The 24,326-nt window shown below is 39.0% G+C and overlaps 1 long non-coding RNA gene across 1 annotated transcript in view; it reads right to left on the minus strand.

The window, feature by feature from the left end:
- Positions 1 to 415: 415 nt before the first annotated feature.
- Positions 416 to 24,326, minus strand: part of LOC147577249 (uncharacterized) — a 31,830-nt gene continuing 7,919 nt past the window's right edge. Inside the window, exons 5-7 of the long non-coding RNA XR_015240077.1 lie at positions 3,236 to 3,344; positions 1,999 to 2,073; positions 416 to 607 (exon numbers count right to left, since the gene is read on the minus strand). This is a non-coding gene — a long non-coding RNA (uncharacterized LOC147577249). The remainder of the gene's footprint in view (positions 608 to 1,998; positions 2,074 to 3,235; positions 3,345 to 24,326) is intronic.

Raw genomic sequence — 24,326 nt, forward strand, 5'->3', positions numbered from 1 at the left:
ATCCTCCAACATCCATCTTGCTGCTGCTCCCTACATTCCTCCTGCTCCAAACCACCATCTCTCACTGCTACCACATAAGAATCTCCTCACTGTCTGCTTGTGCCCTTGTACCTTTCGTGGCCCCACCCTTTAAGCCATAGCCAGACCTCTAGAGTGATCCTGTTCAGAGTGAAGTAACACCATGTAACTGTCTTGTTTCAACCCTCCAAAGAGCACGCCCCCACAGGCTAACCTCCAAAATCCTTAGCTTGGCCTATGTGGTTCTTCATGACCTCGCCCCTGGCTCCCCCTTCCCCTTGTTCTGTAGCTACTCTGGCCTCCTTTTTGTTCTCATACCTACCAAGCATGTGCCAGACTGTCTTGGCCCTTGCTTTCCCCTCTGCCTAGAATGTTCTTCTTCACTCCCTCACTTTAGGGTTATGTTAATGCCACCTCCTCAAAGAGGCCTATTTGGACCACCTTGTCACTATCTGTCCACTTACCCTGCTTTGTTTCTCTTGGTAACATTGACCACGATCAGTCTTTGTGTAATGTCTGTCTTCTCCAGCAGGATGTAAGTTCTATCAGCATAGGGTCTCTGTTTGGCCCACCTCCGTTTGTTCAGGGCCTGGATAAAAGCTAGGTTCTCAATAAATACTTGTTGAATGAATGAATGTGGAGATCCTCTTTCTAGAAAATACTACTTTGGCTCTGCTTCTGTTTCTTGGTCCTCATTTGCTGTGGTCTTTGAAGGTTGTGACAACACTATGGCCTTGCCCCTTGCCCCTTAACCAGCATGGAGCTAAATGTTTCTCTTCCTCCATATCAGACCATTTGTGATACTTTCATGGACATCCTAAATTTAAATTCGCCCTAAGATTTACTCTTTACTCTCCTTCTCTCCCTCCCTCTTCCTTTTCTCTATCTTCATCTCTCATCTTTGTGCAAGATGATACCCTAGTATTACTTTCAGCCTACACCTCTCTAAACGTCAGTCCTTCCAGTGCCTACTGGGCATCCTGATGGAACCTCATATTTCATATACTCAAAAACTTCTTCTTCCTCCTCACCACTATCTTCTTTGGCTCCCAAGTTAGGAGTCTTAGAATCATTTTTTTTTTATTCCTCCTTAAGACCCCCTTTCCTAGTAGCTACCAGTATCACTGGATCTTTCTTCTAAATGGCTTTTACATCTCTCCAGCTATTTCCATTCCCACAACCACCACCTTGGTATTACCTTTGCCTGCCTGGCCAGAACCAGCTCTGATGGTTCCCTTCCTGCTTGTAGGCCCTTATTTAAGGGCCTTGTGTCTCTGCTTCAAAAAGTCCCTCTAGGCTCTGGGCCAGTTAGCTTCACCTCACTGATGACCATGCATTTCCAGTCCAGGTTTGGCTTTCTACTTGTCCTTGCACTGCCCAAGGCTCCCAATCCTGTTCTTAACTGCATGTCTGGAGGCCGTGTAGGCCAGACCCACTCATTTCACAGCCTAGGCCCAGCTTCCATTTCCTGAGACAATGAAATTTAAGGTTACCCCTTCATCAGCCCCCTGCCTCCATTCTCCCTTCCTCATCCTTAGTTTCAAATAAAAGTCAGAATCATTTTTGAAAGAGTTGCTTTAAGCCTTGGCTACCCTACTAAAAAATTAATGGCTCTCTATTTCCTATAGAATGAAGACCAAATTCCTTAGCCTGAAAGTCAAGCTTGATTGTGGTCTACCTTTTTAGCCACAGAATTCCTAAAACAGACCTAAGATGCAAATGCGTAGAGGGGCTGGGAAGGCGATGGAAGTGAATAATATATGGGTCCTGTATAACATGATAAGGAGTGGTAGAGACTGTGGCAAAGTGGAGAGCACATGTCCTGTTTAAAAAAATTTTTTTAATGTCCGTTTATTGTTGAGAGCGAGAGAGACAGAGTGCGAGCAGCGGAGGGGCAGAGAGACAGGGAGTCACAGAATCCAAAGCAGGATCTGGGCTCTGAGCTGTCAGCACAGAGACTGACACGGGGCTCAAACTCACCAGTGCAAGATCATGACCTGAGCCAAAGTCAGACGCTTAATCAACTGAGCCGCCCAGGGCCCCAGAGCATGTGTCCTGTTTAAAGAATAGAGTCAGATTCTGCCATGAAGGAATTTGAGCATAATTTGATTATTTAACAGAAGCTTGGAATCTGGGGTTTTAGGCAAAATTTCTGGAGTTTCTAAATGTTGGCCCAAAATATATATAAATATAAATATGGCATAGTGAAAATCGTATCTGCAGGCTGGATTCAGTCACAGAGCCACCAGTTTGGAATTCAGCCTCTGTATCACCTAAACCAGCCCAAGGCTCTTGACCTATACTTATTAAACAGTAATAATAGCAATAAGCAAATGTTAGAACAGTGTTAAAGATCTAGTTCCAAACCAGGACCTTGTCTTTGGTATGATCAGAAGGATAATTAGAATGGTGGTAATATTTTCATGATAAGTCAATGGCATTTGCTGCCCTGTTAGTGTACAACCTAAAACCATCCTGGAGCACCAGCAGCAACGGCCCAATTTATGAAAGCACAGACAGAGCATTTCCCAGTCTGGTGTAAGATACATAAGAAATGCTTGTGGTAGTAAATGGGTAGAAGACACCATTCTTCAAAGAGTCTGTGTTCTAAACATTTGTTTGTCAGGATTTTGTTTTCAACACAGTCCCAGAAACAATGATAAAAGTGGGACCACAGAAGTGATACTGCCAATGGATTATTTTACATTTGCAGTGAAAAAGAGTAGCAAAGAAGGCTGGTGCAGATGTATGGTGTGGTGGTCCAACCCCACAAACTTCCTCTGTCCTAGTGGCCCTGGTCAGGAATAAACCTCTGATAGGCAGGCCTTCAAGGAGGAGCCTGAACACAAGGGTTGGGTAGGGTGGTTGATAAGAGTGCCAGCCTCTGATCTGAGACTTCCCAAGTCCCTCTAACCTGGACTTGTCAGCACTGCCCCAGGAACGGCCCTTCTTTGAGGCTGGGGGCTTTGGGGTTTGCCTAGAAGTAAAGAAGGTAAGAGCACAAATGTGGGGAATATCCTTCTAGCTGTACTAGAACTGAAAGGGGCCACAGGACAAGGCAGTTTTCCTTCCTGTCAGGGGCACTAGTGCTGTGAGGTTGAGAGTGGGAAGGGAGCCACACTTGGAAACGTCTTATTCAGGTCAAGGGTCCCTCTCACCTCCCCACTCCTCCCAGTCCTGCCTCTCCCTAGGAGCAGGCTGGAGGCACTTCCTTTACCTAGTATTTCACTCTTTCTCCAGAAGTTCAGCAAGTGGAGCTGACAGCACCCCAGGGGACTCCTACCATTTCCTCCGTCTCCAGGGAGATGCCTCCTGAATGAAAGGATCTAAAAAGAGATACACACACATTTATATATACGCCTTCCTGTTCTCTCAAGCACCAGAATATTTTCTGCTCTGGGCTCCCACACTCCACAGCCTCATTATCTTCTCTGAGATTTTTCTCTCCTTCCTCATACCACTGCCTCTGCTGCCACCCCCACCACACACACACACACACACACACACACACAGAGTTTCTGCTGTTATCTCTGAAGGCTAGGAGAGCTACTAAGAAGAGAGAAGTGTTTCTAGAGCTTCATCTACCTCACAATTTGTTCTCAGCCTCACTGTGTGAATATTGAGGCTGTTCCCAGAAGTGCTGGAAGGAATATTTTTCTTTCCCCTCCCCTGTTCACTACCTTCTCCTAATCGATCAGTGAGCCCACAACTCATTTCAGGGTTTCTATTTGAACCTAACTTTCTTCAGTCAAGACAGCACAATAACTTCCAGCTCCTTTTCCTCCTCCTCCCCCTCCTACCCTTTGCTCTACTCTCCCATCCCCCTAGTTTGGGAGACTCTCTGGCTTTTCTATTTTTTGCCATTGACGAAATTTAAAGCTAACAGTAAGACACCACAGGATGTTCAAAAAGTCAGATGCAGGGGCACCTGGGTGGCTCAGTCGGTTGAGCGTCCGACTTCGGCTCAGGTCATGATCTCACGGTCTGTGAGTTCGAGCCCCGCATCGGGCTCTGTGCTATCAGCTCAAAGCCTGGAGTCTGCTTTTGATTCTGTGTCTCCCTCTCTCTCTGCCCCTCCCCTGCTCATGCTCCGTCTCTCTCTCTCTCTGTCAAAAATAAATAAACATTAAAAATTTTTTTTTTAAAAGTCAGATACATTTATTTGTAAATAGTATTTTAGTTACTTTCCAAATAATATGCTAAATGTTTTTCTTCAACCTCCAAACCCCTCTCAGGTGAAGCATCTCTAAATGTAATGTAGTGGGTCCAATTGTTAATCTGAAAAGTACAATAAAAACACAGAGTATCCAAAAATCTGGAAACCGAGATAAAATTGTGTATTTATTGTACTTGTTTAGATTAACAGTTAAGCCCACTGTTGTAAATGGAGAGATTCCTCACGTGAAATGTAGCTGTAGCTGAAAACAGAAATGTAAGTTTCTCCTGTGCTTTCTGACATGACAAACACCTCGCATATTTCCCTGTGATTTAAAAAACTTAACAAGCGGACCATATGATTAGTACACATTCCCCTTACAGTCTTTGGAGCTAAATGGATTAACATAAGAGCTATTTATCTACATGTAAATCCTCCCATGAGGATGACCAATTCAGATTCAGAGTAAGCTTATAATATATTTATCAGGATATACCAAAAATAAAGATGATTTTGAATTTTGCATTTTAATGAAATTCTGAAGCCTCCAACGAGAAGCTGAGTAGAAAAGGGTCATAGTGTCCTATTTCTCCTTTTCTCTAAAAATAGAATTCCTTTTACATAAATATTCTATCTGTATTATACAATAAATTTAAATAAGTGAGGGAGAATTTGTGCTCAAAATGTTGTCACCTCAGCAGAGCTAACTGTGCATTGACCCTGTTCCCTTCTAGCTCTGGTGAATAATTGCAATGAGTGCATTTTCCCATTTTCAATTAAAACTATCTCAGAAGCATGTTCTATGTTGCTGTGTAGTCCTTGTAATTTGAATTTTAATGCCTACACCATATTTTTAATTATTCCCCTGCTATTGGGCCCTTATTTTGTAATCTTTTCCATAACAATGAACACTGTGGCTAATCCTTGTTTATTTAGCTTTTTTCCTTAGGGATTATTTCTTCAGAGGTAGGATTAAGTAAAGGTCAAAAGCCTAGATGTGAGGGGTTTTTTATTTCACCCAGGAACCAACAGGCTCTGAGCGCCCCACCCATGGTCTCCCACCTTTCCCATCAGAGACAGACAATTCTCCATCAGAGGTTTATCAAGTGGCTGCAGTCCCCCCCGCCCCACCAGAACGCGGCGACAAGCTCAGAGTTCTTTCAGAAATATATAGGCTTAAGCATTCTGACCTTTCACCCCATGAGCTTGCTATATGTTGCCACCACGTGATTCTCGACAAAAAGTAATACCAGTACTATCAGATTATAACAATTTCACTGAAAGAATGAAAAGTGACCAAGTAATGACATTTAGAAAGTTGTACGCCCCTTTAAACAATGTAAAATGGTTCTCATTGTTTTAATTTGTATTTATCTTTTACATTAGTGAGATCGAACTAGTTTTCATGTACTTGTTTACTAGTTATATCCTCTTGAATGAAACATCTGTTTCTTTCCCCAGCTCATTTACTTGCAAGAATCTAACATTTTTTGTATGAACATTTTCTAAAACACAGATTTTAAGCCTTTTAAATATATGCTAATATTTTCCAGTTTATTTTTTCTTTTTGATAGAATTCTAATATTGTGTTAATAAGCTATACTCACCTCTAATTTCATAGCATTGTTTCAGAAAGCTCTGAATATAGATTTTGGTTCAAAGGGCAATTTGGTTTTTATAAATCACTGGCATACAGGTTTCCAGAGGAAATAATAATAAATTGTCAAGTGTTGGATTTTTATGACATGCCAGGATTAAATGATGGAAATATCTGTGGTCACTGCTAAATGTAGTAAACTCTTTTTTTCTTGGACCATATAAACAGAATAATCAATACAGACTGGGACTTGAGGGAACCTCAATATAGGTAACAGGGTTGGGGCCTTTGGAATGTAGAGAGACAGGAGCTGGGCTTTCTTGGGATGACATGAGATAAGGTCATGTGATATGGGATGGACAGATGAGGTGTGGACTGGGAAGAACTGAGTTAAGAGGAATTTCTCTCCTTTCCATATCCAACCTCTTTCTGATCGCCAGATCAGATTTCCATAGGAAGTAGTCATTTACAAATATTTTTAGGGTCTCCCTTCATTTCCTTTCTCCTTGCTATATTCCTTCCCAAACTCGATCACTCCTTCCTTTTCCTTTTCTTATGGCAGGATAGCACAATTACAATGGGGTCAGCAAAGCTGGATCCGGGCCCTGCCATTTGATTATTACTTGGCTTTTGCCACATTACTCTCTGATCCTCAGTTTCCTCTTCAGTAAAATGGAAACAATAATAGTACTTATTTCTAGAAGGTTGTTAATGAAGATTAAAAGAGAAAGTGTTTGAATGCTTAACACAGTGTGGTAGACTATTTTATTCACAAATATTTGGTGCTCCCACCTAGGGGAGGATTAGACCCTCCAATCCTACTGATGTCAGCCTTGGCCATGAGGCTTGATCTAGTAAATGAAGTATGAATAGAGGTGACATATGACACTTGGAGGCAGAAAATTTAAGAGCCAGTACACAGTTTGCCATGTTTTCTCTCTGCCATAATGACCAGCAGTCCTCCAGACAGAAACTGTTCTATCCCTCTAAAGTCTCAAACAGGACACAGAATAGTCACAGTCAACATGCAGTGGGCATGTAACATGAGCAAGAAAAAAATCTTTGTGACAAGTTTCAAACCACTGGCCTTTGGAGGTTGCTTGTTATCACAGCCTAACCTGGCCTATATCGATTGATAAATATAGTATATGGCATATTGTAAGAGCTTATATAATGACTGGTGAGCTGTCAGCCAATGTCCAGTGCTCAGACAGGCCTAAAGGACATCTGGGTTCTGACCAGCCAGAATGGAGTGTCCTAGATCACACATAATAACAGCTTCAAAATACACAAAGTAAGAACTAATAGAACTTCAAGGAAAAATAGGCAAATCCACAATTACAGTCAGATATTTCAATACTTCTATCTCAATCGGTTGAACAAACAGAAAATCAATAAGGGCATAGAATACTTGAACAACAACCAACTTGATCCAATTGGAATTTACAGACTATTCCATCCAACAATAGCAAAATACACATTCTTTTCAACTGCACACAGAACAATTATCAAGATAAACTATATTCTAGGCCATTTAACAAGACTTAATTAAGATCATTCAGTATATTCTCTGACTACAAAGGAAATAGAAATCAATAAAAGAAATATATCTGGAAAATCCCTAAATATTTGGAAATTACACACTTCTAAGCCTATATATCAACAAACACAGGAGGATTAGAAAACATCTTGAACAGTATGAAAATGAAACCAGAACACAGAGAAATTTGTGGGTGCAGCAAAAGCAGTGCTTGGAAGGAGATCTATACCTTAAAATTTTATATTACAAAAGAAGAAAGGTCTAAAATCAAGAATCAAAGCTTTCAACTTAAGCTGTAAGAAGAGAATTTAAACCAAAGTAAGCAGAAGGAAAATAAATAATATTAAGAGAAATAATAAAATAGAACACAAACAAAAGGGAAAATCAATAAAACCAAAATCTGGTTCTTTGAAAAGATCAATGAAATCAATAGACAAGAAGACACGGATATTAGAAATCAAAGAAGGAATATCACTACAGATTCTATAAGTAGTAAAAGCATAATAAAGTAATATGAACAACTTTATCAATAAATTTGACAACTTAAATGAACAAATTCCTTAAAAGACACAATCAATGTTGATTCAAAAAGAAATAGAAAACCTGTTTAACTTCATATCTGTTAAAGAAGTTGAATTCCTAATATCTATTTTAAAAATTGAAGTCTTGGGGCACCTGGGTGGCTCAGTTGGTTGAGCATCTGACTTCGGCTCAGGTCACGGTCTCACAGTTTGTGGGTTTGAGCCCTGCGTCGGTCTCTGTGCTGAGGGCTCAGAAACTGGAGCCTGCTTTTGATTCTGTGTCTCCCTTTCTTTCTTGCCCCTCCCCTTCTCATGCTCTCTCTCTCTCAAAAACAAACATTAAAAAAAAAAAACTTAAACAAGTAAATAAAAATAAAAATTTAAGTCCTAATCTGAGCCCAAGTCTAGACACAGATAGATCTACTAGTGAATTTCATCAAACATTTCAGGAAAAATATAAACTATATAAACCCCTTCAAAAAACAGAAGGCAGGAAGGAATATGTCCCAACTCATTTTACAAAGCCAGCATTACTAATATCAAAACTTGTTAAAGATGTAAGAAAAACACTGACCAATATCACTCATGAATGCACATGCAAACATCCTTAGCAAAATATTAGCAAATTGAATCCAGCAGTGTTAAAAATTATACTATATCATGATCTAGTGAGGTTTATCCCTGGAAAAGGAGGTTGATTTGAAGTTCAAAAACTGATAAATGTAATTCACCATATTAACAGAATAAAGGACAATACAATATGATCATCTCAATAGGTAAGAGAAAGCATTTGATAAATGTTTCACTTATAATAAAATCTGTTAGCAAATCAGGAGCAGGGAACTTACTAAAGCTGAGTAAGGACATCTACAAAAGTCTGCAGTTGACTGCATGAGAAAACATGGGAGAAAAACTTTAAACCTGGGATAGGCAAAAATTTCTTAATAAGAGAAAATCATAAAAAATGAAAAAACTGAACTTCACTGAAATAAAAAAACCTCTGCTCTGAGACAATATTAAAGAAATAGATAAGCTCCAAACTGGAAGAAAATATTTGCAAAATGCACATTTCACAAAAGACAGGCATCCAAAATATGTAAAGAACTCCTAAAACTCAATAGTATGAAGGTAAAAGAATCCAATGAAATAAGGAGCAAATGATTTGAACAGATACTTGACAAATGAAGATCTATAAATGGACAGTAAACACATGAAAAGATGCTCCATATGATTAGCCTTCATGGAAGTGCAAAGTAAAATCACAGTGGGTCACCACTATGCACCCATTAGAAAGGCTAAAATTAGAAAGACTGAAATACCAACGGTTGGCAAGGACATGGAGCAATTAGAGCTGCCATACATTGCTAGTGGGAACATAAAATGCTATAAATGCTTTGAAAAATAATTGGGTGGTTTCTTAAAAACTTAAACATTCACTTACCATACAACCCATGAATCCCATTCACAGTTATTTACCCAAGACAAATGAAAACATGTATCAGTATACATCTGTACATGAATGTTTGCAGCAGCTTTATTCATAGTATTCAAAGCTGCAAACCCAAGTATCTAGCAACAGATGAACTGATAAGTTATATCCACACAAAAGAATATTACTCAGCTATTAAGAGGAACTAACACATGCAACACTATCAGTCGTCTCAAACAGTATCAGAGCAAAAGAAAGTAGACATAAAAGAGTGCATATACACGATTCTATCTTTATGAAATTCTTTTTTGTTTTAACGTTGATTTATTATTGAGAGACAGAGAGACACAGAGCGTGAGCAGTGGAGGGACAGAGAGAGAGAGAGACACACACACAGAATCTGAAGCAGGCTCCAGGCTCTGCAGAGCCCGACATGGAGCTTGAACTCACAAACTGTGAGATCATGACCTGAGCCGAAGTTGGTCGCTTAACCAATTAAGCCACCCAGGTGCCCCTATGACATTCTAAAAAGGCAAAATCTATAGTTACAGAAAGCACATTAGTGGTTGCCTAAGGAGTTGGGGGTGAGGGAGTCTGGACTGAAAACAAGTACAAGGGAACATCTTATCGTGATGAAAATTTGTGGTTTCTTGACTGTGGGTGTAGCATGGTTGTATTTGCTTGTTAAAATTCATTAAACCATTACTTAGGTGCATTTTATGGGAATTATACACCAATAAAATTTATCTTGTAAAAAGTTACAGGTAGGGGTGCCTGGGTGGCTCAGTTGTTTGAACATCCGGCTCTTGCTTTCGGCTGTTATTATCCTGGGGTCATGGGACTGAGCCCCGTGTTGGGCTCTGTGATGAGCTTGGAGGCTGCTTACAATTCTCTCTCCCTCTGCCTCTCTCCCCTGCTTGTTCTCTCACTCTTTTTCTAAAAAAAAAGAAAAGAAAAGAAAAGAAAAGTTACAGTTAGTGCTTTAAGGGCACATAGTCTGAACTTTGGGTTGGAAATTAGCTTCCACTCCTATCAGCTGTGTGACCTTGGACAAATTCCTTAATCTCCCTCTGCCTCAGTTTTACCACCTGTGGCAATAAGATAGTAACAGTACCCACTTCATAGAATTGTTGTCGGGATTAAATGAATTAATATACATAAAGCTCTTAGATCAAATGGCAAGCATTAATATTATTACTGTTATTTTCATTGGTCACCTGCAAGGCACAAATATTTGAAAATGGACCACTGTGTTGTTCACTCTTCTTCATATCTTATTCATTGCTTATCTCCAGTATCAAGCACAGGATGATATACACAGTGGGTATTTGATAAATTATATGTATATATATATATATATATATATATATATATATAATATACATACATATATATATGTATGTATTTAGTGGATGAACTGTTTCATGAATAAACACTTATTGAACATGTTGCATAAAATATACAGTGATACTGTTTGGAGTGATAGAAAGGTTTTGATAATGGTTGCACAACATTGTGAAGGCAGTAAATGCCACTGACTTATATGGTTAAAACATATCATTTTAATGATAATAGAAGATAAAATTTATACATACTCCTAATGAAAAAGAACCTACAGCTTTGGATTTCAGCTCTGCAGAGGCTATATATAACCTCAGAAGAATCACTACAGTTCTTTTGTCTGTGGCTAAAATGTAGAGGAAGATGTTCATTTTTAGTGTCCTTTACAGTCAAGATGGGGATGTTTGTGGAACATCTTGACAGAAAAATAAAAACCTGTATTCATTGTGTGGTGCATTAATAATCAGAAAAGCTTGATATATCAAGCATTTGTCTAGTAAGATAAAATTTCTACCAAATGAACTATAGCTTACTTCCCACACTAAAGCTATAAAAATATAGGAGATTCAGCACCTGTTAGTAAAATTATGAATTGAAACATCTTGAGTTCCGGTGTTAAATTGTTCAGTATATGATTAGCATTCTTCTTCTTCTTTAGAACTTACATAACATGATTTGCTTGCTTATCTTGAATAGTTCCATAAAAATACCAATTTTGTTGATATGGTCAGTTTTTAAGAAATGTTCTCAAAGTGACAAGTTGACAAGTATCATTAGTTTATTTCAGATACTTACAGCACTTGAATGAGTGTTCATTTTATGGATATAAAACATTTACATGTTTCTCCTTCCCTTAATGGAAATTACTTAAGAACTAATAGTGTCTAAAAATGATTTAAATAACCTAACAAGTACAGAGGAAAAAGAGGTTTAGTGATTAAATTAGTTTTGATGAGTACATACTATCCTAAGATAGTACTTCCTATCCTAAGAACAGAATAAAAAGATACCCAATAGTTTACTCTAGAGGAAAGTTTTACTCCTTTATTCCCTTTCCATTTCCTTCTCTACTGCTGCATGGCAACCAATGGAGAAAGGAGGAATGTGAGATTCCACGGTGGCATCTGCCCTGATGTAGAGCAGTGTTCTGGCGTCTATTGTATTTTGGCTCCAGTAGACTACCTAAACTTCCATTACCTTATTATCAAAATACCACAATGATGAGTTTCTCTCCCCCAAAGAATCCAATTCACTTTACAGTTAATAATCAGCAAAGAGCCATGGGGCGCCTGGGTGGCGCAGTCGGTTAAGCGTCCGACTTCAGCCAGGTCACGATCTCGCGGTCCGTGAGTTCGAGCCCCGCGTCAGGCTCTGGGCTGATGGCTCGGAGCCTGGAGCCTGTTTCCGATTCTGTGTCTCCCTCTCTCTCTGCCCCTTCCCCGTTCATGCTCTGTCTCTCTCTGTCCCAAAAGTAAATAAAAAACGTTGAAAAAAAATTAAAAAAAAAAAATCAGCAAAGAGCCACAGGGAGATTTTTTTGAAGAAAAGATAAATGAACCATGTGTATTATTTTCTTTACATAGGCTAAAGTTTTGAATAGAATACCAGGTGGGAGTTTGCAAGATATTTTAAATATTTCAAAAACCCCAGTAAAAATTTTAATAATACTAAAACAAAGCTACCTGGCCCTACTTTGGCTTCCAATTTTCATAGCATGCTGGTTAAATGCTCTAAATAGGGGTTATATATGTCTAACTAGAAGTGGAAAAGTAAATTATTACATGATGAATGTAGTTTGTTTACTAGACAGGTGTTTTTTAAAATATGAGGTCCTTATAGGAAGAGTATAATGAATCAAATCCTTATGATGAAAATGATGGAAATCAGGAGTCTATACTAACCATTTGGTAAGTAGTCCTCTTTCTTTACTGCTGCTGTGTAAGTGGGTATTTATTATTTGTGATTTATACCCTAACTTTTTCTGAAAGCATTTAAATTGTCCCATGCTGGCTAAATAGTCTTTCAATATTTTGGTTACTTTCTTAACTGCACAATGAGGGGATGGTAGAATCCCTAAGGAAAAGGAGGACCAACTTGGATGTCTCTCTGAACTTCATTCTGTTTTCTTTTTTTAATGTTTGTTTATTTTTGAGACAGAGAGAGAGAGAGAGACAGAGTGCAAGCAGAAGAGGGCAGAGAGAGAGGGAGACAAAGAATCTAAAGCAGGTTCCAGGCTCTGAGCTGTCAGCACAGAGCCCGACGTGGGGCTCGAACTCACAAACCGCCATATCATGACCTGAGCTGAACTTGGATGCTTAACCAACTGAGTCACCCAGGCATCCCTGAACTTCATTCTGTTTTTCTAACAGGCATTTTCTGGCACAGAATAAGTGGTTTCACCTTGTCCCACTCACTAACCAATGGGTTGTTGGAGGAATTTTCAGGTCAGATCCATTTGTTGCCCTATTTCAGGAAATACTTACTGAAAGCCTACTCTATGTCAATCCCTGTACCTAATATCGAGTGTAATTAGGTGAAGGGAATACACATTAAAGAAGTAGGCAGAGTGTTCAGGAAAGGGAACAGTTTATGCAAAGTCCTCAGGCAGGAAAGAGCTAGGCTGGTCTGGGGAACAGAAAGGACAGCAGGTTTAAGTTCTGTGGGTGCAGGAGAGCACAGAATAAGATGAGCTTGGAGAGGCCAGCAAAAGCCAAAGCATGCACGGCCTTGTAGGCTATATTTGGAAGCTCTTAAGAGTTTACTCTCTGTTCTGAAGAGACTGGCGTTGAGGTAAAGGTGGTAAGAAGTGTGTCAGAGAAATCAGTTTGGGGACCAGGTGTTGGCTTAGACCAAAGTAGTCTAAGGGAGATAAAGAGAAGTACATTTGACATTTATTGTGAAGGTATGAATCATTAGGTTTATGGATGGATCAGCTGTAGGAGATGAGGGAAACAAAGAAGTTTCTGGCTTGGGCAATTGCATGAAATAGAATATCATTTATTGAGTTGGGAAGATTGGGGAAGAACAGGTTGAGCTGGGAGGGCTTGAAAGGGAATTAAGAGTTTGGTTGGGGCTATATTATGTCTGGAATGCTGAGAGTCATTGAGAGAGATGTCAAATTAGTAATTACTATTTACAAGTCTGGAGCCTATTTGATATATGGTTGATCAACATAGACTGATGGTATTTAAAGATATGTTAGAGGAACTCCATATTTTAGAGACTGAAGAGGAAAATGTAAGGAGACAGAGAGGAACAGGGAAAGGAAGTGGAAAAGAAACCACAATGTGTAATATACCAGAGGTCATGAAAGGAGAATGGTCAGCTGAGAAGTATGCAGCTTGATACTACTGAGCAGGGAGCATGAAGAGAGTAAAGTGACTATTAGACTGGATGCCACAAGGGTCATGGAGGTCTTAAGCAGGCAGTTTCAGGAATGTGAAGGATACTGAAGACAGACTGGAGAACAGGTGACATGGAACAGTTGCATTTGAGAAAGTACAAGCACATAAGTCTTTGGCAGTTTCGGAGAGCATATAAAAAGGGAATTTGGGGTGCCTAGGTGGCTCAGTTGGTTGAACGTCCAACTTTGGCTCATGTCGTGATCTCAAGGTTCGTGAGCATGAGCCCCACATCAGGCTCGTTGCTATCAGTGCAGAGCCCACTCCGGATCTTCTGTCCCCCCACCCTTTCTGCACCTCCCCTGCTTGTGCTCTCTCTCTCAAAAATAAATAAACATTTAAAGAAAAGGAAATTCAAGAGGAGACAGATATGGGGGTGGCAAACGGGGCTGAGATGCACTAAGGTTTTAGGTATGGTGAGTTTCACGTAGCTGCAGAGCATCCAAGTGAAAATGTCTAGAAGGCAAGATTATGACTGGAGAGAGTTTGAAACCATGTATGTGCAAAGCTGGGCAAGAATCTCTGGCCCAGATGCCTTTTTAATGAACCCTGCTCATGTTTAAGGTTTGATGTAAAAGATTTAGTACATAATCCCTCTTTTGAACGTTCATCTTGGACTACTCAGCTCACCTAGTAACTATTCTGTCCTCTCTCTAGAATCTGCAAGCCACCTTAGTCCTTTACTTGGCCCTTTGGGGTTTTTCTGTAAACTAAATTTCTAGAGGGAGCATTTCTAGGCTGCAAGGTATATCTTGAACCAACCTCTTGGTTGAACCACCCTCTTAGGGACTGTGGCAGGTTTTAGATAGCTTAATGAGATATGCTGTGAATGGAACTTTGTCTTTCCTGGAGTCAGTTAGTGTGAGCTCTTGGGCCATGGAATGGCCCAAGATTTTCTTTCAATATTGGGAAAAAGAGAAGAACTATGAGAATCAGAGGATGGGAGGGCTTTTGGAAATGGAAGCCATTACATACAACTGCCAAGAAGTTTTTCAGCCCTTTAATGAAGACTGTTTAAGATTCCTCATGGGAATGCTTTCATGTGAGAGCAGCGCATGAATATATTTTATAGGCTTCTTTTCCTTCTTTTCAAAATAACTTTCACATACACCTACTCTAATAAGTTACCGTCTTGTATGAACTGATTCATTTGTCAATAATAATTGTAGAAGCCAGTGTGGGGGCTCAAAACTCCAACAAGAACACAAAGTATATTGTATTTCAGCTTAAGTAGGTGGAGAAGCAGTGAACTTTTTCTTGTTCTAGTGACATCCATTGACTTATATATGGTTTCTCTGTGTCCTGAAACTGTAAGTTCAGTAGAAAGGGGCAGGGACACATCATGGGCAGAATGTAAGAGATGATTTATAGCACATCAAAAAAGGAATATCTCATTGCATTAGTTTCCTACGGCTGCCACGATAGTGTCATAAACGGGTGGCTTAAAACAACAGAAATGTATGGTCTCCCAGTTCTGGAGGTCAGGACCCCAAAATCAAGGTGTCACCATGGCCTTGCTTCTTCTGAAACTTGTAAGAGGATCCTTCTTTTCCTCTTTCTAGCTCCTGGTAGTTGTCCAGAAACCTTTGATATTCTGTAGTTTATAGCTGTGTAACACCAATATCTGGTTTCATCATCACATGGCATTCTGTGTCTTCACATGGCCATCTTTTTTTTTTTTTTTTTAAGGACACCACTTATGTTGGATTAGGGGCGTATCCTACTCTAGTATTACTTTATCTTAACTACATCTATTTCTAAATTTTTGTGGTGCTATTTCCAAATAAGTTTACATCCTAAGGTACTACAGATTAGGACTGCAACATATCTTTTTTTTTTGAGGAGACACAAGTCAACACCTAACACTCACAAATTTTCACAAGAGAGCTGAAGAGAAGGAAAGAGGGAGGGAGGAAAGTGGTAACTATGGATAATGAGTTAGGAGGTTATTGTCTCCATTACTGTTTCCAGACCACCACTTTCTTACCCATAAAAGGGCAACAAAAAATTGCATCCTAGGGGCCCCTGCTATTTGGCTAAACTACCCTCTCTTCCTTTCTTCTGGTAGATACTGTTATATACTAACCAGTTACTTCTCTCCACTAAATATTGGGCAGTGGTTCTCAAACTTTGTTGTATATTCCACATCACCTGGGAACTTAGTAAAAATAGATAGAAACCCTGGCCATATCTTACTTCAACAAGACTGTCTCTTTCAATGGCCCTCAAGGTGATTCTAATACACTCCTAAGTTTAAGAACCACTTGCACAAAGCTTGTAGTCTTTCTACCCCAACATTTGGCATTCATAAAGATGACTCATCCAACACCAGACCTCTCATTTCTTGGCCTCTTCACCCTCAATGACCTTCTATTCCACTCCTTCACAGCCTGCCCCACCCACAGCCACACTCTGGACCTTGCCAGCATTATCTCACTAATCTGGGGTAATCAGTATTACAGTGAATGAGCTGCAACTCTAGAGGGCAGAATTATAAGGTGAGATCCTTTTTGCTCCCAATTGCCCTTTCACCTCCCTCTCTAAGCTAGTTTTTGTTTTGTTTTCCTTGTTACTAGAGCAGACCACTAACTTTTCTGGCTTTCAGGTTATAAAAATTCTTCTTGGAACTCTCAGTCACAAGAAAAGTCTCAGTGCAATCATTAAAATGTTCAATAGAATTTGAACCATATTCAAAGCTAAAGCTCCTCTCCTCCCTCATCTTGTTCCTGCTGCTTGATGAAAAGCCTGTGGAGAGAGAGAGCTTCTCTTTCCTCTCCATCCTATTCCAGTTCAACTGCCTCTGTATCCTCCCGGATTGGATCAAGAGGAGAGAGGAGAGGTTGTGGTTTCACTTGATTGGCACAGACACAATCCATCATTGCAGCCTTTGGGATGGCAGAATCCCATTGTTGACTCTTTCCTTTGGCTATTTTTTGTGAGTTTTGAAGAGATATTTCCCACTTGGATCACTCCAGTAAGCTGCCATGATGGAGGCAATGTCTCTCACCTCCCACTGACCTACAATTTCTTCCTCAGCCCCTGGCCATCTTGTGGCCACTCCCTCAAGCTAGTCATGCAACCTGAGATAGCTCCAGACTGGCTCCTCCCATAGCCCTGCATCTGACCCAGGAGAAATACTCACTTTCCCCTTGCCCAGCTGCTGGTGGATGTGTGTAGCCTGCTCCCAATACAGCTTTACATACCACCCTCCCCTCAATCCCATCCTGCCACCACACAAACCTAATTTGGTAAGAGCTTCTCTTACCAGCCCTTACACTCTTCAAACTCAAGGAGGCACATTTGAAGCTCTTCAATGGTTTCCTTAAAATATCTCTCTCACCTGGTATAAGAGGAGCACCACTCCCTTCACCTAGGATAGAAGGGAAGAAAAAGAAAAAACCAGGGTACTCCAACAGTTCTCCAAAGAAAACTTGTCTCTCAACTTTTCAGCTCCAGTGCTTACACAGACTCCAGGTGGTTGATGGATTAACCTAATTTAGAAAATGGCTAGTTTGCTTGTTAAACAATTCTCATTAGGACCATTACTTGACCTCAAGGGGAGCCTTCTCTGATTCATGGTCTCCTTTACTTTCTCTCATCACTAGCCTTCTCCTGCTTCTCTTACTCCCAGATTAGATTTCATGGTCCATACTTTCAGTATTCCTCTTGCCAATACCATAAGTTCCTTTGTCTCTTTATTGTTTCATAACATCAATCTGGAAAAACTTCAAGCTTGGATGAACTCAACAGCCCATATCCTCCATGCCTGCACCCAGGCAACTGTGCACCACAACTGAGAAACACAAAAGGGCAAGCTGATATGACTATAATTTTCAGGTGACTAGCTCCTGGTCCTCAACGCTGCTAACAATTCTGTTATACTTCTTTGGTCAACTGCTCTCTTGCTCTCTAGAAGGGCCATTTCAAGTGTCCTCCTACTCTTTTTAACTTCTAATCCCCTATCTTAGTGTTCACTCTCCAAAAATAACTCCGCTTTTATTTCCTGGAGAAATCAGAAGTCATTGCCTTGTAATACCTTCTCCATAGCAAATTTATTACCCAACCTATACCTTTAGTCATCCTATTCTCTTCCCCTCCTGTTAAAATAGAGATATTCTTTAGTCCAAAACCAACTCCTCTGTTTCTTTGGACCCCATCTCCTCCCACTTTTTTTGAACTATATCCATTAATTGTCCCTTTTTGCAACTTCAACCTCCCTCTTCTGGATTCTTATTAATGTCTAAACATACTAGCCTCCCCTATCCTAACAAGCCTGTAACAGCTTACACTATAGTTATTATATACCACTATTGTTCTAAGTATTTCACATATGCAGATTATTCAATCATTATATTGTCCCATATAATGGGTAATATTTTTATCTCCATTATTTTTAAGAGGAAACAGATTCAGAGAGATTATATAACTTGCCCAAGATCACAGAGCTGATGGATAAAGTGGGTTTCAAACCCAGGCAATTTGATTCCACAGCCTTTTCTATTCTCTGGATATCCTGTTGGTCTGTTTTTATTGTCTATTGTTTCTCTAGGTTTTCAATTGCATTGTCTTGTCTCCTCATGACCTACTTCCTTCCTTCCTCCAACTTTTATTATGGTAAGTTTAAAATTTATAGAAAAGCTACAAGAATAGAACAATGGGCACCTCTATATCCTTTATTGAGATCCACACACATATCTAGGTATACAAACACACATACAGGCAGTTACACATGGCATGATTCAAATTTCTGTTACCATAGTATACTAACTATACTTGCATAAAGGACAACTTCACTGCCAGAGCTTCAATCTTCAAATCACTCTATAATTATCAGAATCCCATTACAATCAGTCGTAGTACCCAATCAAGACACTTCTTTCAAAATTTGTCAATGATTGGTCCCTCCCTGCACATCTGTTATTCAGTTCAAACACAGACAGCAAAGCATGCAATTGTGTTGCTTCCTCTTCTCCCCATGATAAACTCACATGACCCTTTACAAAACTGATATTTGAAAGAGGAAATTGGCCAAAAAGATGAAAGTGCAGGAAAGAAATTAAAAGTGATAACACTGAAAGTGAAATCTGAATCAAGCACAAATGGAGGTACAAAAGAGACAACTGGGAATATTGACACTGTCACCATTAGTAACACTCTAGATATACAGCCAGAGGAACTCAGTGGATGCAAAGTTACTGAGATTAAGGAGGAAAGTGGTTACAATGAAAAGCTTGAAAATGTCTTGGAGGAAGTGACATTGGCAAAAACTTCACATCAAAAGAACTTCTGAAGATATTTCACAGCATTATAAGCGCAAATGATAAACTTGTGCAAGCTGATCCAAACTCTGAAGTATGACCATTTGCAAAGGCACAGAGAAGATGCTTGATCCAAATAGCTATATGATCAGAAGAACTGTTCAAATTATACTTAAGTTTTTCACAAAGAAATGCAATACTTCAATCCTCAATGTTTCTATTGTTTTAAATGCTAGTGTGCCAATTAAAAATTAGTTTTACTATTTTCTTACTTTCTTACATTTATAACTGGCCATCATAATGTTTTGACAAAAATGTTTAAAGTTCATGGAACACTGGTAATTTTTTCCACTGATAATTAAAATTACTTAGCATAATTTCACGTCACATGGTCACTTGAGTGCTGCACTACTATGCAAAGTGAGTACTGCATATATGTATATTTTTTTCCTGAACCATTTGAAAGGACTCTACAGATATCATGGTGCTTCACCCTCTGAATAGTTCAACGTGTATCTTTATCTTAAGAACAGAGATACTCTTCTACATAATCACAGTACCTCTCATCACTCAAAAAATTAAATATTGATACCATAATATATATATCTAATATTCAGCACATATTCAGATTTCCCTAATTGAATGATATCCTTTATAGCATTTTCTGAATATCCAGTATCTACATAAAGATCAAGCATAACCTTTGGTTTCCTTTAATCTAGAATAGTTGTGCTGCCTTTTTTTTTCTTTTCCTCTTATGACATTATTATTTTTAAGGAGTTCTTTAAAATGTTCCATTATTTGGATTTGTATGATTGTTTTCTCTTGCTTAGAGTAAATATTGATGTTCTAGAACTGGTTTCTTCCACCTGCCCTACTCCTGCTCCCCAGACAGGTTCTAGGTAGCTATGGCAAGGTATGGTTAAATTTCTGTAATGTTCTTCTCTCCCTTTTACTCTTTAACCTCTCTCCTTAACCATCCAACACGTAACCAACCAATCTTCTTCTCTGCAAAAAAAAAAAAAAAAAAAAAAAAAAAAAAAAAAAAAAAAAGAAATAACTCCACAACTAAATCCCTCAAATCTCCCATACTTTCTTAACAATAACAGAAAATCATCATCCATTTTCTTCACTCGATTGTTTCAAAGAAAACCTCTCTTTTTATGCCTTGGGTGCTCAAATGCCCTCATGTTCTCTATCCCAATCAAAATCTACTCTCAAGATGGAAAGTCCTTAAACTAAAATTGAAATGACTACCAGCAGTTTAAAAAGATACATCTCCCAGGGGACGATTTGCCTTTTAGCAAAGTACTATGAAGATGTATGCCCAGTGCCCATAAAGTTCCCAAGGCATAACAGACTCTGACATTTTGTTGAAGTAAATTGACCTATATATAGCTCAGTGGGCAAAATTAAAGATTTCCAAATCAAATTGTCCTAATGAAAGCACTACTTTCAGAGTTATAACTGTTTCTATTGACAATTGACAATAGTTTATACAGGAGAGTACTAGAGTCTTGGATGACCAGGTAGGCATTTGAAAAAAATCTTTGAAATCTTGGCAAATAAAATAATTCTTGTAATATAATTACATTGGATGGCTTATCTTACCAACTAGCTTATAAACTTGAATTTAAAGAAGACATTACTATACTATCTTCGGTCTTATTCTCCACAGCTCCTAAAACAAGTCTAATTTTCTGCAATTAGACTTCAGTATACGCTTGCCAAATTAAAAAACATATTTATGTATATATACTTTATAAGAATAATACATTGATGATGGTTTGTCCTCCTCTGTTCACCATATCAGAAGGCATATAATGTCAGTTAATGGTCATTTTAAGTGTGATCATTTCGTTAAGGTGGTGTGTATCAGACTTCTCTACTGTCAAAATACCTCTTTCCTTTTGTTATTAATAATACATAAGAAGATACTTGGAGACTATGTGGATATCCTATTTTCCAATTGTTTACCCAGTGGTGTTAACATCCATTAATAAGCATTTCCTTATCACTTACTATTCTGGTGGTTACAAAATTATTTTTTAATGCTATCAATCCATCTACATTATTAACTGGCATTCCTCTGTAAAGAAGAGTTTTCCCTCCTCTCTGTGCCCTTTGTTTGAGTATTTTTATCAACTCATGGATTCTTCTGTGCCCTTTGACATATCCCATCAGTTTGCGAATGCTTATCTGATTATTTTTAAGTGAATGTCAGATATTGCATTTAGATAACTGTAAAAATAGTTTGAGGTCTAAAATAATATCTTTGGCCAAGGAGGGTTTATATTTGCTTCTGGCAAAAGATTAAGGTCACTAGCAATCCTAGATCACCTTAATCCAATTGAGGGACCTGAGAGGATTTGAAGCTAGAAGGGATAGTCTATTTCTAGTTTACCATTACTGCCAATGTAGTCCTTTGGTTCCCAACTTACTGCGTGTTGTCACGCCCCTTGACCTTCCTCAGACTTCAACTTTTATACCCCTTCCCCTGTTAATCTGTCAAAAGTTTGGTTCAGCTTCTCCGCCTACTCTTTGGGAAAAGTGGCTCTAAATATTCTCACCTCTCTGGGTTTCTTTCTCTCAGATCTTGTTACATTCATTCTTCATGTTAGCTCCTAGAATGATTTTTAAAATATTTTGTCCAACTTACGTGGATTTCCTCAGTAAGAATATTAGCCTGAATTACCAAATCTATTACTGGAAGTGAAAGTTCACTTTACCCTAGAGTTGACTTTTAAACTTTTTTCTTAAAATGTTTATTTATTTGAGACTGAGAAAGAGAGAGAGAGAGCAAGAATGGGGGGGGGGGGGAGGCAGAAAGAGAGAATCACAGAGACAGACCCAGAATCTGAAGCAGGCTCCAGGCTCTGAGCTGTCAGCACAGAGCCTGATGAGGGCCTTGAACTCACAGATTGCAAGATCATGACCTGAGCTGAAGTCAGATGCTTAACTGGCTGAGCCACCCAGGCGCACCCCCAGAGTTGACTTTTAAAAATAAAAATATGGTCATGTCATTTTCCTAATTAAAACATTTCAATGACTGCCTATTTTTGTCTTCTTTTTATAAATACTTTAAAAATTTTTTTTAATCTTTATTTTTTTTTTTTGAGAGAGAGAGAGACAGAGCGTAAGTGGGGGATGGGCAGAGAAGAGGCAGACAAAGAATCCAAAGCAGGCTCCAGGCTCTGAGCTGTCAGCACAGAGTCCAACATGGGGCTCAAACTCATGAACTGTGAGATCATGACCTGAGCCAAAGTTGGATGCTTAACTGACTAAGCCACCCAGATGCCCCTGAAGTTTTTAAGTAATCTCTATACCCAGTGTGGGTCTTGAACTCACAACCCCGAGATCAAGAGTTGTATGCTGTACCAATTGAGCCAGTCAGGCGCCCCTATTTTTCTTTAGAATCCTTAATTAGGCCTGAAAGTCTACATCTCTAGATTATCTCCAACCACTCTCCTTCTCACTTTCTACTTTCCAGACCCAGGAGCTCTCTTCTGCATGCCACACCTTCACAATTCTGGCTTTGCACTTGCTGTTCCCATCCCCTGATCATTGTTAACTGCCCCTGCCCATCTCCCTCTGATCTAGTTAATGCTGAATCATCAGAACTCAGCCAAATGTGGGGTGCCTGGGTGGCTCAGTTGGTTAAGCGCCCAACTTTGGCTCAGGTCATGATCTTGCATTTCATGAGTTCCAGCCCGGCATCAAGCTCTGTGCTGACAGCTCAGACAGAGCCTGGAGCCTGCTTCGGATTCTGTGTCTCCCCCTCTCTCTGCCCCTCCCCTGCTTGTGCTCTCTCTCTGTCCCTCAAAAAATGAATAAATGTTAAAAAAAAAAAAATTAAGAAAGAACTCAGCCAAATCTTTCTTCACCAAAGATGCCCTTCCTGGCTCCCCTAGCCTAAGTTGGTCTCTGTCATGGCATCCTGTTCTTCTTCAAAGCATTTACTGAAGTCTGTAATTATATGTTGATCTGAGTAACTATTTGAGTAAAATTTGTCTTCTTCCATATGCTAAATGAAAGCAGGGATTTTGTCTGTTTTGCTAACCATTGCATGCCCAGTAACTACTTACGGCAGGTATTCCATAAATGAATAAAAATGATCATCAATCAACAAATCCTTTTCTGGGCCATTTATCTATGCAAATAGCCCAACAACAGGACTGCACCTAGAGTTTTGGTGATGCAGCTAAACTTTCCTGGTTTTTAACTTTGAAGCCTGATTTAAAAAAAAAAAAAAAAGTCAGTTTTCTTTTTTCTTATGGTCTCATTGATTTCACATCAAAAGAGCTTTATTTTTAACCAAAGAAACATTGTTTTTTGGTGACTTGGCAAAACTTTAAAACCAAGAGGTTACTTTGGCTTCAGTGTAAACATGCTTATTATTGAGAAAAGTCATTCAGATTCTTGACTTCTAATTTAGCTAACTCCTCAGAAAGTGAAAAATAAGAGTTTCGGGCAGGAGATGAAATCAAAATAATATAGGAAATAATATTGGAAATATTTTCTTTTGCTTAATATAGATTTCCTGATACAGCAAATTTCCATCTGTTTTACATTTAAAAAAGAAAGACAATTGCTTCTTTAGAGTCTGTAGGCAAGTAGTCAATAAATAATGGGAACTCTAATTGATAATATAAGATTTTGCTTCAGAATGAGATGTATGCTTACATTACTAGAAACTTGTATGAGCCTTCACTGACTTTTTAATTTTCATATTTTAATATGCTTGACTTGGAGTTGGCTATTCTTTCCCTCTAAACCCATAGAACATATAAATAAATGTCAACTGTTCCACTTCTTTAGCCTCAAAGTAATTTCTTATTCAGTCAGCTTCCCTGCGTGGGATCTTCACTGACAAAGTTGGGTAATAGGAACTATAAGTTAGCTTAGGTTTATAGGAATTAGACTTTACCTTTGTTGGAGAAACGAGTGGACACATCACCACTGGACAACACCTCACTTCCAGGCTTTGTGAAAATAAATCTCCTTCCTCTGCAAATGCAGAATACAGCCCAGTACTTATTTAAAAAGATATATTTTTAAGCCCTCC

This window comes from Puma concolor, chromosome C2, assembly GCF_028749965.1.
Source record: "Puma concolor isolate L17-30 chromosome C2, mPumCon1.1.hap2, whole genome shotgun sequence".
In the NCBI taxonomy this organism is placed as follows: Eukaryota; Metazoa; Chordata; class Mammalia; order Carnivora; family Felidae; genus Puma; species Puma concolor.